This window comes from Uloborus diversus, chromosome 9, assembly GCF_026930045.1.
Source record: "Uloborus diversus isolate 005 chromosome 9, Udiv.v.3.1, whole genome shotgun sequence".
Lineage (NCBI taxonomy): Eukaryota > Metazoa > Arthropoda > Arachnida > Araneae > Uloboridae > Uloborus > Uloborus diversus.
In genome coordinates, this window is record NC_072739.1 from 125,796,303 (window position 1) to 125,810,355 (window position 14,053).

Below are 14,053 nucleotides of genomic sequence, written 5' to 3' on the forward strand. Positions count from 1 at the left end.
AATGATTTAAACTATATTACTTATATTCACTAATTTGAATATATTTAAAAATTAAATCTGTGTATCTATATATTTAAAATTGGAGATTTTAACCTATTTACATTTTGAATAGCTTGCTTTTGCATTGAGACCTTATCGCGCCCCGACAAAGCGAGTGACACAACTGAAAAAAAAACAGCATTGGAGAAAGCCAAGGTTTTACGCAATAGTACTTAAAGTGATTTCGTCCCAAATATTACGATACGTGCAAAAACATTACGATGTGACGTTTACTGGTTAGTTTTTGGTGTTTAAATTATTAATGCATACCCGAAGTTCGAAAAATGTCCATCTAAATTATGAAATTTTAATCATGTGTCTCTATTTATTATATCGTTTTTACGGCACCATGCACCAACTATGTAATTTGTAATAAGTAATGTTCTATGTAAGCTAACTTTGTACGAGTTTTGTTGCAAGAAAGAGCATTAAATTTATATTTTAAATCATTAGTAGGTTTTCCTTAAATTTTGGGTTGTGTTGCTTTCCTTGCCTGGGTGCTACATGTAATGTGTTTGTATTTAAACAGCGAGCTTTGCAAATTCAATACTCAATAGACATATATCATGGAAACTTTGGACACTTTTGAATTGCGTAACAATGCTTTTTGCAACACATAATATTTTTTTTGCTATTCTTAAACACAAATCTTTAAGATAATTGTAAGTTAAAATTGAGACAATAGTTCTTGCCTACCTCAATAAAATGAATCGGAGTTAATAACCATGCCTACATTGAAAACAAAAACCCGAAACTTATTTAAATCAAAGTTTGACGACTGTCTTTTGTTTCCTAACTTACCACATTTTTTACAAAATGCCACACACCTGCTTGCTCCGAAAAACTGCTCAAACATTCAGACTGGAATTCAAATGCTAATCTTATATTTGTTGAAAATAATGAAAATGAAATTAATGTTAAGCGCCCCTACGGAAGAAACTTGATTTTTTGTTTGTTTTTGCCGTAAATAGTTTTAATACAAAAATATTCCCATGCCTTTTGAGACAGCCACGTAAGTTTTTAATTTAAATTCTATTAGGTTCATCATCGTTTGAAACACGAGTATTTTTTGCACAGGCTATATGCTTTTGAGAAATTTCCTTCCTGAAAAAGGTTCAAAACATTCTCATGTTTGTTAGGAGAGTACTGTATATAAACAAATTATTCATACATTTACTGGTCAAAGAACTAGAAACCCAACATCAAAATTTTATTGAAACTTCTTTTGCACGGATAACTGCTCTGATTCGTTTGGGTATCGAGTCTACAAGCATCTGGGATGCATTTACAGCCAGAGAATGCCATGCATTGGCTATGAAGATTTTTAGTTCTTGTAAATTAGATGGAAGAGGAAGGTGCTGTCGGATGTGACTTTCTACCATATTCCACACATTTTCTGTGGGGTTAAGATCCAGGCTATGCAGTGGCCAGAGAAGGTGATGGAAGTCAGACTAATGCACAGCAAACCAATTTTCAACACTTATGGCACGATGAATAGTTGCATAATCGTCCATGAAATATCCGTCGCTGTCAGGATAAAAATGTAACATTGCAGGGTGCACTTGATCTGCCAGTATGTCTTGGTTTCGCATGGCTGTTTGTCTACCCTCGAGGAACACCAGGGCACCACTTCCATAACAGCAGAACATGCTCCATATCATGATACTCCTTCCAGACTTTTGCATGCATTCAAATGCGAATCTCAAAGATTTCTAATTCATTGACCAGTTAGTTTTGAAAGCGCTTCACTGCATTTTAAATTGAAAGAAATTGTGTAAATATTTCAATTCAGGTCTTACTATGGTTATGTTAAGTATTATTTTCAGAATTGTTTTTTAACACTTTTAAAATTTTTAATTCTTTTAAAGCGGAAAACTGTGTACTTCCGTTTGCGATGCTTGCTTCTGAAACGTATTTTATCTTTTCAAAACAGTCGGTGAAACACACCAGAATGGAGTTTAATTCACCATAATCTTTTCTGAATTGGTAATTTGGGTATTTGTCGGTTAGTTTGTTCCCTTGAACTGAAATCGTCTGGGAAAAAGAAATTGTTTTCAAAAAGCAGTCGAATTTCGTAACACTGACGTCTAACGAATGTGAGACCCGTTTCTACGAAAAGATTCTGAACAACTATGCCCCAATTTGCCGTCGTGCTGGACTTGGTAAAATTTTTAAAATTCAGTATCCCCACACAATCGTAAACTCATAAATCTAGCGCGTGTTGTTGACATGGATTTCAAAGACATTAAAATCAACGAATTGTTTGCAACAAATGACTGAACTCTTTAATATACTTTCTTACATCATTCGCACTTGAGATTATTAAACAGTACATTCCAAGCAGTTACGACAAGTTTTATTACACTGTAAAAAATCTCGGAAAACTCTCTGAATATATAAAAAAGTTTTCCGTAATACACAGATTCGTACGCCCTCCGCAGTTTTCTGCTATAATCAAAAACGTTTCCCGTATAGCAAGAAAGTAAGAGTCGACGCATGCGCAGCTCGCAATTTTATAGTCCAGCAGCAAATCTAAACTGAAACTTTCGAAAGCACGCAATGAAAACAAGTGCTGACTCATGTATGCGAAGTAACACTCATCAAGGGGATTAGTAGAAGTTTTGTTCCTCGCATGAATTCACTGAAGATAATTCTAAAGTCTTATATTTTCTTGCATATGTATCGTCATAAGATTGAATTTGAAGCTATGTCACTTATTTTTAAGTACGAAGTGCAAATTCTCGACGCATGCTCGCGGAAGGAATACAAACTGAAATTGAAAACCAAATAACTACCGAGAGGACGCCATGTAAATTCTTTGCGTCGCATAACTTGTGTAGGTAATTTACTTTTTTCTTGGATACTTTTCTTCTTTCTACCAAATGGGTAATTTTTGTTGGCAGAATTTTATTCTGTCATAAAAATCACCTTTTTGGTGACCAAAGCCTGCAAAAGACCACCACCGACGAATAGGTAAGTCGCTTTGCAACTCTATTACTTTAAAGAGATTTAGTTCATATAAATCTCGTTAAAAAAAAACTATTTTCTTCAGTATTATTTTTTCGTTGTGAACTATTGCAATTTGAAAATATTTTACATTACATAGAACACATATTTAAAGTGCAAGTGTGTCTAGTTTTATTCTGTAAAATTTATGAATTGAAGATTATAAAAAAATTTAAATATGTGTTATTGTGTACTTTGTTTTTATGTGTCAATCTCAGTTAATATTTGGCTATGTATCAAGCATTATGAATTAAATGTTATAATATGCAAATTGTCAGGTTTGATAGTTCGTCTTTAAGGTTGCATGTTTTCATTCTCTTGTAAACAGTGTAGCTAGATTGTATGAAGTAAAAAAAAAAAAAACAAAAAAAAAATTATCTCTTGTAATTAGGAACATACTGCTTCAGTATTATCTAAATGACGATATCTCTTTAAATATTTGCATTAGCGAAACGCTTTAAATTAGTTAAATGTGTATTAATTTATTTAACAAATAGATACATATATGTATTTAAAAGTGTCTTCATTTTTTTCGTTTTACGAGCCTCAATTTTACCAAAAGCAAAAAAAAAAAAAAAAAAAGAAAAAAAAAAGACTTAATAAAATAATTTTGTATTTTTACACCATATTAAAGTATTTGACTTATAATTTATATGATACTTTGATTTATAATGTATGTGATACTTTGATTTATAATGTATATGATGTTGCTTTTTCAAGGGGGGGGGGCGCTTCATAGCATTTTATGGGTGCACCATCACTTTTATGGTGGGGGAGGGGTTATTCTCGTATATATGAAATGGAATAATCATGTAATAGAGTTCAATGTTTTAATAAATAAAATATATAATGCATTTTGCGCACACTGTAAAAATAAAATCAGTAACCTATTTTGAATAAGTAATTAATATTTGTGATGAGCTGGAAAGGGCAAGAACAGAAGAATCAACCCGAATGGTTCCAGCAGGGGGACTTGGTGTCATATTTAAATTCATCAATTTCTCTGTTGGTACTTTTCGGTACACTTTGTTCGTCAGAGAAATTGATTTGAGGTGAACGAATTCCGGAACGCGAAGGGTAGGTAAGTCCTGTCAAATTTTATCCGAAGATAAAAGCTATCAAGTTTGATACAAGATATGTTTTTAAGTTCTGCATTAAAAATACAATATGTTGATAGTTTTGTCTTGAAAATATTGAGAGAAAAACTGAAGTTTAAGATTGTTTAACAAACAATCCCCACTTTTCAGAAGGTACCCCCATTCCAATTCCCCGACGATTTTGTGATTAGGAATGAAACTACTAGATTATTTCATAATTTTTCAAAAATTTATAACTGTGCATATGTTATGCTGTTAACCATGCTATTTGTCATTAGAAATTCCAAAAAAAAAAAAAAAAAAAAATCCACGAATAATTCTAAAATTGCTTGTATTATTGCTCTTAGATATGAAAGAATTGAAACTGATATGGTATGCAATACTATAATAAAGAATTATGTTTTAGAAAAAATCACGGAAAAAGGATTCCGAAATTCTCGGAAACGTTTTTGAAAATTGTTTGCAGAATTCCGAAATACTCGGAAACGTTTTCGAAACTTTCATGAACCACAGCTGCACAGAATACTCAGAAACATTTCTGGAAATTACGGAAAGAGGATTCCGAAATACTCAGAAACGTTTCTGAAAATTACAGAAAGAGGATTCCGAAATACTCAGACACGTTTCTGGACATTACAGAAAGAGGATTCCGAAATACTCAGAAACGTTTTTGAAACTTTCATGAACCACAGCTGCACGATATACTCAGAAACGTTTCCGGATTTTTTTTACAGTGTAGACCCATAGGGTTGAAATTAGTTCATAGTGGCGAAGCATGTACTGACTAGGCTTCAGCCCCCTTCCCTCTTTCCCTATCACCCGTGGTTTTCTTTTTGATATGACAATTTTTCAAATGTATAAGCTTCACAACTTGAAATTACTCTACTTTTTATTTATTAGGTATAATAAGATTCAGATGAAGAACGAATATGCTGCTATATTTTGCAGAAAATGTGGCGAAACAAATAATGACGCAAAAAAATAAATAAATAAATAAATAAATAAAATGAGCTCGTACTTTGAAGTTGTTTAAGTTTTTACTTTAGAGAGCTTTGAGCATTTGCTGAGCCAAACAACGCAATCGAGTGCATTGATTGAAGCTCGATTCCTCCCCCCCCCCCCTTCTTTTTTTACAAAAAAATCATTTTGACTAAAGTTTCTTTTGGAAAGCGCAGCGGAAAAGGCTCAATGCTTTTAATCTACTCGATCCTAGACTATAAGTTTGAGACCTTTAACTGTCAAAAAAGTTCACTAAAAGTCAGAATAATTTCTGAAATGAGTAAGATTGAGAGCTAATCAATTGTGAAACTAAAAGATTAAAAAACTCTTGTTTTAGCTACAGTGGAGTTTGTGTCTACATTTCCTTATAGATATGTACATTTTAAAATGTTTTTAAAAACGCAAGCACCATTCAGAATGAAACTTGTTGCCCTAAGTGTAGAGTTTTTTCGCATTAAAAAGCGTTTTCTTTTACCCTCAGAACAACTGCAGGTGATATGATGTGCATTTTACTCTAAAATAGGCATTTTCGCGTTTTATTTTGAATTTAGAGTCCAGCAGGCTGTATCCTTTTTTTTTTTTCTGTTGTAGAACAAACCTTTGTATTAAGCAAACACATTTTGAATTTCAGAACAGAAGTAGCCGTTTTCACAATAAAAACTACTTTCTTTGAGTCCAGAACAAGTATTACATTTTGTTATTTCCTTTGTAAATGGATGGCATATACGTAAGAATGACTGTGCAAGAAAAACTGTTCATAGCAAAAGCATTTTAAATTTTAGAATGGAAACAGTGGTCAAAGTTTAGCTTGCGTTCCAAAACCTCAAAGTTTTCATTGAAAAATGGGTTCCTTTTGAAATCCCGAAACATGTAAGCACCATGTGTTACGTGATCATATGTCCCGTTTTCAGTTAACATATCTCGTTATCCCCAAACATAGCTGCGGGACACTGAAATGTCCCGTTTAAAAGAACAGAAAGGAACATTGGGAGTGCTTCACTGAAAGTCTTTAGTTGGAATCGTTTTAGGGCGATTCTCGAAAAAATGTCCCGTGCGTAACGCTAAGTTTTTTATTTTATACAAGTAACTATTAATTAAATATGGGAATAACTGTTATGCTTTGACAGTATATTACAGCATGCATTATTCCCCAACAGCATTATTTTTCAAAGCTTTGGATAGCGAAAAAAAATAAAAAACTTAGCGTCACGCACGGGACATTTTTTTTTTTTTTTTTTTTTTGAGAATCGCCTTTTAGCATTTTCATACAAATAATTTAAATTATGCGAACTAACACACATGCAGTTTTATGTTTTCTTGGCACTTAGAAAGAGTATTTTTGCTAGTCAATAATTTGTGGGATTGCGAAAACGCACAACTGCAAATCGCATTTCTTAAAGCGCTGTAGATTGTACGAAATCTTATCAAGAGTTTGATCCCCTATTTAAAGTCAGCGCCAAATATAGTGGAGTCATTTTGTGCATCAAATGTTGAACAATTGCTTTCTCATAAATTTTTAAGCCTTAAAAGTTGCACAAACAAGTTATAATGCAACATGTGGGTGTGTGTGTGTGTTTCTTTTAAGAGTTCATTACGTTTCTTTCTGTAACAATCATAATCGGCAAACAGGGCCAGCGGCAAAAAAATATACAACTGTTTTTGATACACATGGTGCTTACCTGAAATTGGTATATGACCTTCCCGTTTTCAGGAAACAAATAAATCCCCACCTTAGTTATACTTCAAAATTTGTTCGTCAAAAGACCGTTTTTTTTCCTCCTTCGTACTTATTGCACAGTTTTGTTTTGATGAGAACTACAATCTGAGTGTTCCGTACAGTACAAAATACATATAAACAGCACATGAAAAAATTACAGCACAAAGAAAGAAAACTACATCCGGAGCGAGGGTGGGAGTAGAACGCACTGCCTCAAGTGTGGAAAGCAATCGCCAAGACCATTCGGACACAGAAGCCCTTTTTTAAACATTTGAAGCAGCAAAAAGCAAAATATTGTAGGTGGATATCTTAAAGTTTTAGTAAAACGCGTTTAAAGTTCCGTTTCTAGGTCTTTCATTGAGCAGTTTTATGAATCATGCTGTACTGCAGTACCTACCTGGGTTACTAATACCATCTCTTGCCCCCAAGACAGTGGAGAGGTTCACCTACCATGTGTACTGACTATCTCCAAATTTTTAATTTTACCACTTAAATCCTTTTGCTTCTCACTGCTCCGTTTATTCCTGACACAAAATAAGCGTTTCTAACTTTGTTTTTCTTTTGAGTTTAGACGTTACTAGAAACGTAGGAAAACAGTCTGACTGTTTTTATATGTGCCCCCATTGCTGCCATCTGTTGCATGTTGTACATGAGTCGCTGTCGCTAACTTTGTTTTTCTTTTCAGTTCAGACGTTACTTGAAACGTTGGAAAACAGTCTGGCTGTTTTTATATGTGTTCCCATTGCTGCCATCTGTTGTTGCATGTGGTATATGAGTCGCTGTTGCTCAGCAGCGAGCACTGAAGATGATGTAGACATGAATGCTGTAGTGATAAGTGGAACTGTAACTGAAGCTTTTGACGAAAACATTTCCTTAAAGGTCATTGATCACAACATTATGAAAAAATATAGCTATCACTAGCCATTCCGTTGTAAATTATAGGAAAACTTCTTAAATGTTTTTATTGGTGTTTTCATTGCTTCTCAATGTTGTTGCGCATGGTACGTCTGTTACTGCTGCTCAGTCTGTGGCTGTGCTATTATCAATCTTATGAAAAGATATTTTCTGTTTATCCTGTTGCTGTGTATGGTACATTATTTTACAAAATGTTGCTATCACTAACCATTTAATTGTAAATTATAGGGAATCAACTTAAATGTTTTTATTGGTGTTTTCATTGCTTCTCAATGTTGTTGTACATGGTACGCCTGTTACTGCTGTTCAGCTGTGGCTAGGCTGTTACAAATCTTAAGAAAAGATAGTATCTGTTTATCCTGTTTTCCCGTAGCTGTGTGTGGTACATAATTTTACAAAACGATAGTTATCACTTGCTATTCAGTTGTAAATTATAGCGAATCAACTGAAATGCTTTTATTGGTGTGTTCATTGCTTCTCAATGGGGGGGGGGGGATTGAGGAGCAGTACATAGTGCATCTGTTACTGCTCCTCAATCTCTGTGTTGTTACAAATCTTACGAAAAGATATTATCTGTTTATCTTGTTATTCCCGTAGCTGTGTATGGTACATACTGTAGCTTAGCAACGTGCGCTGAAGATGTCATCATCATTATTATTATTATTTTTTTTTTTTTTTTTGTGGTGATTAGTGCTACAACGGAAGTATTATGTTAAAGACCATCGGTTGTAATGAACCACAATTATTAATCATAGCAACGTACTATCGTGTTGTTACCTGTTTTTTTTTTTTTTTCTTTTGTTGAAACAAATATTAAAAATTATGTATGTTTAAAATTCTAAAATGATTTGTTTTAATTATTTTACGTATGAAATCTAAATTGTGATAATTCTTTAAATGTGTCAAGTTTTTGTCTTTAAGGATATTGTTCTCGTTTTGTTATAGGTACAAACTTTTACTGGCACTTAAAATATACATTTTGAATTTTAGAGTTATAAATAAAAACTATAAATTACTTCGGCTGATATGCTTACCAAAAAACAGCAGAGCATAGACACAAGATAAGTAAAATTTTCAAATGATATAAAATTCTAATGTATTTAAATTTTTCATGAGTTTTGACTCGCGAAGTTAATAATAAAATTGCCTTGGGTAAAAGAAGTTTGGTCAACACAAGCATCAATCAATGCTTATTTTGGCAGAAAAATAACTTATTCGAACATGCTTCCACAATCAATTGCAATCACATTTTCTGCTAAATACAAACAAATCAAAACTATTATGTAGGCTTTCCACGGTTAAGCCTAGAGGATCTCTAGCTCATCCATATTCGAGTTTGTTAAATATGTTTGATGAAGTCATGTCACTATTATAACTCCTGTATTGTAATGAACAGCATCATGTTTCACCGTTAATTTCATTAATTTTGCATCGTACAAACACTGCGTATAGTTTATTTCCTTATGTCAAACAAGAGTAGGCCGCACCTTGTGCACGTGATTATTTCGGGGTGTCGCAGTTTATCTGCATATTTGAATATTTATGCATTTCATGCAAAATGCAAACTGCAAAGGGAGAATTCCTTTTACGTCACATTTAACAGCTGTATCTTTCAACTAGGGGCCCATCCCGAACTTGTTCGGGTTGAAAAAATTATCTGTCTTAAATAAATACTCTGCAGACTTTTTTTGTTTTAAAATATCATGTTATACATGGTATACTCGTACATACGCTTTTTGTTTCGTTTTTATGAGGTTTTGAAAGAAATTGATTCACTTCATTTCCTAATCAAGAGAGTCAAGCCTTTACTTCCCCGTGAACAATACAATCTTCTCATATGTAACGTTGTACGTATGACCTTCAGTTTGGATGATGTCATAAGAAATTTTTATTTGAAATTGCAATTACTTACATTAGAATTGGAAATGTGCAAGGATCATGGGATTTCGACAAATATTCCTGACTGACCTACCGCTGATCCAGTAAGAATAATACGGTAAATCATATTAGTCCGTATTGATTTTACTTGGGGTCCAGTTCCATTGCATACATAAGACAAATTAAAATTTCACAACAAAATTCTTGGAATACCGCCTTAAATTTTAATACAATGAATATAGGCTCTTAAAAGTATTCTTAAGATACAGAGGTCGTACAGAGTCCCTAAAAAGAGACGACTTCAAACAGGCTTAAAGTATATCTGCACGCGTTTATCAAGGGAACCACAGGAATAGTTTGGTAAGAGTCACTGGGGGGGGGGGGGGGGGGGGGGGGGGCAAATGCGAAGATGACACCTCTCTTTTGTCTTAATCTTTTAGTTCGTTTAGAATCCACGGCTTCTATATACAAACAGTGGCATTGAATATCCGTAATACACTATGCGGCAGACCTTTTGAAGACGCTATCCAAATGGCCCATTTTTTTCTTATGAAACGTACGGTGTCTTTCTGGAGGGAGCCATTCAAAGTAGTTTAAACCTAGATCGGTCAGTTTTTCGACCACTAAGAAAAATTGCTGCAATCAAGTTTGAAAAAAAAAAAAATAAATAACTACAAACACATCCTCAACCTGATTGTTGATTTTGGTTAAATTTATTGAACTTTTTTCAGTTCCACCGGGTATGCCATAAAAAATTTGCGTTCCGGTATCATAGATGAGTCGCTGATCGGTTACTAATTTAATTGCTTGATTGGAAACGTACTCATTCCGTAGGGTGTAATCATGCATTAATGTTGTCCGGAAACATACCAAATAAACCCTCTATCTTTATAATATTAGTATCGATAAAAACAACCTAAACGGGTAGCCCGAAATGCATGCAAAATTACAGCTTTTAGAATCACGGATTAATATCATCTATCTGCACTAACTGAATTCAAAAATTAATTTACTCGAAGCGAATCCCAGTTATAATTCATTTGAATAAATTTTGATGCATTAACATTCTGCGAGTCTCAATGTTTCGCGATGTCCAAGACTAATAGAATGCTATTTACTTGATCCTCTGCAGCCTGAAATACATGTGTCGGTAATAGCGGTTCTTATACGATCATCGTTATTTAGATTCACTTGTTTCTATTCCTTAGCATTCAGTGCATAGGGAACCTTCGACTATATTAAGAATGCAAGTACGAGACAATCTGCTTTTGTGTTTATATATATAATAATAGATTAGTACAAAACATAAACTGGTGCCGAAGACAAACTATTGGTTTAAAACAATAGTATAAGTACATATATACATAATTTATAGCCTATGTCACTCAGTAGGAACGCACCTTTCATATAGTGAAAGAATTTTTCAAATAGCTGTGCAATGATTCTGGAGATTACCTCGAACATATAAATACACAAAATTCCGCCCTCTCTCTTTATAATAAGAATTTTTCAAATAATTAAAAAAATTTCAAATAGTTGTGCAATGATTCTAGAGATTAGCTTGAACATATAAACACACAAAAAACCGCCCTCTCTCTTTATAATATTAGCATAGATATAATCCTATAATGTTGACCACAGTTTCGTTAGTCCGAAAAAATCTTAAGCTCATCAATGTGTAGCTGATCTGACCATTAGACTGTTTTCGGTCAAATAATAATTCATATTGTTGTTTGAGATATAAAAGTAGTTAAAATAATGAAACCGCTTTAACCACACACGCACACACATATTAGCGTCACTACACGTTGATGTGGGGAGCGATTCGTCCCAAGTAACACCATTCGGGGTGGGGGTGGGGGTGACACCAAAGATGTATATAGAAGTGTATAACAAATATAAAAATTTTTAAACTAAAAACTTCCCGTTTATATCTTAAATAAGATTTTATCTAAAGCATTTTAATGAAATAGGGCATAATATTGCGGGCAGGGGCATCTAGGGCAAATTTAACGTAAATTGCGTTTGTAATTCATACTTTTCTCTTGGTGGAAAAGTTCGTTGCAGCACTAATTGAAAAAAAAAATTAGTTGCCTCTAAAAATTGTACAAATACATGCTTATATGAAATATAGTTAAAATGAAAGTATTGGGGGGGGGGGGGTAGTAACACCACAAACTAAAAACCAGGGTGACACCCATGCTAGAAATACCACTGAACGTTTTTTATCCAATTGTCTAAATGCAGTAAACTTCTGATTAACCGCGAAATTTAGTGGCACAAATGAGGCGGATGATAAAAATCGCAAAATAAACCACAAGAAAGGCTAAAATGAGAAATTAATAAGGTAACAATTGTTCTTCCTCAAAAATTAGACTGCATTGATGCATAATATTTTCTACAAACAGACAAAAATATATATAGTACAGTGAAAATGTTTTGTATTTTTGCCCAAGAGAACTTAACATCAACAAAGAACAAGTGTATATAGTACGATACAGAATGCGCAATAAAAAAAAAAAATAAATAAAAACAGCTGGGTTTAAATTTACAATTTTTCAACAAAAAAAAACTAAATTAATAAATAAAAATAACCATTGGTATTTGATTTTTGCTACGAAAATGCGTGTTCCTTTGTTGAATGACTTGCGGATAATCGGGAGTTTATTGTAAGGTGTATCAAGATTTTGAAGTAAATTACAACTGAGTTAGGGGCCATTCATTAATTACCTAACGGTCACGACGGGGAGGAGGTGGGAAAATCTCTACACACCTTACTTGGGGGAGGGGGTGTCAAATCCATTCTTACGTAAGATTCTCCAAGTCTGTATTTTACATTACACATCGCGCATTCATGTGATTTGGCAGGGATGATATTTCATTTGCTTGCGCCTGGAAGGTAAAACGTATTAGGATGAGCTGTTTTTTATTTGTTTTACAAAGAATGAATAGAGTAAAGTGAAAAAAAGAATTGTACTACGTAAGGCATGTTTTATTTTTAATTAATATCGCATCACATACAAAAAAAAAATTGTCGAAAAACATTCAGTCTAAATTCCAACCTTTTAGTAAATATTTTTTTACAAAAAAAGATTTAATTTAATAATCGCGAATTTAATAACAATTCCAGTAATCTAAGATTCGTTATTTTATTATTTTGAAAAACGAAATGGAATCTTATGTAAGAATAGGGGGAGGAGTTTGAAAAATCTTACGTACCCTTACAAGGGGAAGGGGGGGTCCAAAATTGACAAACTCATCATTACGTAATTAATGAATGGCACCTTACTACATTGCTTCCAGCGAAATTTCTGGACAACAGCGGGAACCCTCTAAAGTTTTGGTGGAAGTCTCTTCAAGGGTTGGTTCACCACATCGCAAAAGCCGCAGGTGCAAGGCCCTATGACCATAGGGCCCTGCACTTGCGGTCACCCACCCCTCTCCCAATTAAACGTAAAAGAGAAAAAAAATTAAGTTTTATGAAAACATGAAAGTTATGCAATGTTCAGAAACAACTACAATTGTGTTAAAATGAAATTTAAGTGTGCTAATGTACAAAAGACAATAAAAAAAGTGGTTGGGGGGGGGGGGGGCAGAGGTTATCCTCCGGAAAACTTTCAATTTGTTAATCTTAAAAATGCATTTAGCTTCATATTTTTAAAGAAACTTGCCCCTGTATTCAAAAAATTCCTTTCAACAAGTAAAACGTATACCTTTTGAAAAATAATTCAGAGAAATAATCAGTTTACATATTTTACAGAAGGAATGTATCTAAAACAAGCGCATCGCTTTTGAAGTAAACATTAATCTTCTGAAATAGGAAATCAGTCTTTCGTGATAAAAGACGTATCTATAAATTTCTTATGGTAACAGAATTTTATATTTCATTTCGGATGTCACGATCAGAAGAATTTTACCTCAATTACTTGAGATTAATTCACTTTCTGTCTCTTGGGAAATGCGTATAAATTTTGTATTTTTCTTCCGAGAATCAATTTTATCATTCCCTAATCTGCTGCTGAAAACGAAAGTAAATCAATGCCACTGTTAAATTATAGTTAAAATTTATAAAATATCGTTGAGTTATATGGTTTCCATCAATTCTTCAATATGATGGATTGATGCTGTGGTACTTAATCAGAAAAGCTCAAATATTTCCACATAACATGTTTATTTGGCTTTGTGTTTTAGTTTTGTTTGCGATCGATGAAATCTTGATTTTTAAAAGGTAAAGTTCATTTCAAAAAATAGCACTTGGCAGGGTTACCAACTGCTCCGCATTTTGCGGAGTTGCAAAGAAGTTTTTTTTCTCCTCATTTCCCATTTGGTCTTAATTCTGACCAGGCTTACCAAATATTTCAATAAAATTAAAGTTTTTTTTAATTATATTTTGCTAGTTTAT

General features: G+C 33.4%; 1 protein-coding gene across 1 annotated transcript in view; it reads left to right on the forward strand.

Annotated features, from left to right (window-relative positions):
- Positions 1–14,053, forward strand: part of LOC129229973 (uncharacterized) — a 61,137-nt gene that overhangs the window by 26,077 nt on the left and 21,007 nt on the right. The window lies entirely within an intron of this gene.